Source organism: Priapulus caudatus, unplaced genomic scaffold, assembly GCF_000485595.1.
Source record: "Priapulus caudatus unplaced genomic scaffold, Priapulus_caudatus-5.0.1 Scaffold293, whole genome shotgun sequence".
Lineage (NCBI taxonomy): Eukaryota > Metazoa > Priapulida > Priapulimorpha > Priapulimorphida > Priapulidae > Priapulus > Priapulus caudatus.
This window is the reverse complement of record NW_014577354.1, coordinates 305,322-306,710: the sequence shown is the minus strand read 5'-3', so window position 1 is coordinate 306,710 and position 1,389 is coordinate 305,322. Positions and strand designations below refer to the sequence as shown.

Sequence of the window (1,389 nt, the reverse complement as noted above, 5' to 3'; positions counted from 1 at the left end):
TATATATATATATATTGAGAGACTCCTACCTTGTTGATATATCCAATAGGGTAAATGCTACTCACGACTGGATCCCGTCCGCGCGTTACTACTACCGACAAACACACTGGCAAGCCAACCACCCGAGCCGCGCGCCAATGCCGCTCCTTATATACCTGCGCATCGCGTGGCCTACTTACGATAAAATACCTGTGATGATCGGCGCTCGCGGACGGGGGTAACTCTATAACCGAGACGGCACCATAATCAGCGTGCGTAGAGTCTAGACTTCTATATATGAAACGCCGAACGCTGAGAGAGATAGTATAACAGATAACGGATTGGCGGTCGGCATCAAAGTGACACGATGGGGGAGGGGTCATCATGTAAATAAAATAAAAATATGTGCGTGGTTATATATGTTATATAAGTAAAGTAAGTTGTGATTTGAGTTATACATGTTACATAATGCTATATTTTGTTATGATTTGCGTTATATATGTTATATAATCAGGAGTGTATCAATTGATTGACTCACTCCTGATATTGATACACTCCTGATATAATGATATATAGTGTTATGATATGCGGAGTAGGGTAAGGGAGGGAACGGTGTACCGCGGTGCATGGAGCCGTGAGAACAGCGGTGAGCATTCGAAAAGGAACCCAGGGCTAGAGAGGAGACAGGAAGATTGGTGGGACGTCTCCGCCAGACGCGTGCATCGTGTGGGAGGAAAATATCATCGATTCAGCGAAAAAGTCGTTTGCGGAAAAAAGACGCGGAAAAAAAATACGCGACTTGCGCTTAAATTTGCATCCGTTTCACGTTCCGCGTAAATTCCCATTAAGCTCGTGGGGTTGTCAAGCCCCCCTCCCCCGACCCCATCGAAATACCACGTCATAAGATGAAGAATTCTCCACGAAGGAAAAATCGTTCCGCACGAAGAATTTACGTCTAGAATGTGTGTCACTGCCGCCGGGGTATGGGAGACGCGCAGTAGCCTAGTGGGTGGCGGCGTGATTATCCCTGGCCGTTACAAGTCTACCGTAAGTTTATCTGGGCCCGCGCACAGCGTGACGCGTCTGTCCGTCCATTCTTACAGACGTGTTACCGCACGAGCGTCGTCCTGCATGGGCCGTCTTGTACGTTGTTGTCGTCAACACTCGCTCCCATAAACACGACTCGGCATGGTCACTTGAGGACCTCATGCGATGTCGCGGGTATCGAATTACCCATAAATAACTTCCGAAGGAACATTTATTGCAATAATTTATCAGCGAAGACAGCAGCTGCATACACACACACGCACATCACGCACGCACGCGCGCCGTGCGCGTACACACACAACACAACACACACATGCACGCACATCACGCACGCACGCGCGCCTTGCGCGTACACACACAACA

The 1,389-nt window shown here is 48.5% G+C and overlaps 1 protein-coding gene across 1 annotated transcript in view; it reads right to left on the bottom strand.

Annotated features, from left to right (window-relative positions):
• The window catches only part of LOC106808660 (putative uncharacterized protein DDB_G0271606), a 14,182-nt gene extending 14,055 nt beyond the window's left edge, over nt 1-127 (bottom strand). Inside the window, exon 1 of the mRNA XM_014811470.1 lies at nt 66-127. The gene's annotated coding sequence lies outside the window, so the exon portion shown is untranslated. The remainder of the gene's footprint in view (nt 1-65) is intronic.
• Between the last annotated feature and the right edge of the window lie 1,262 nt (nt 128-1,389).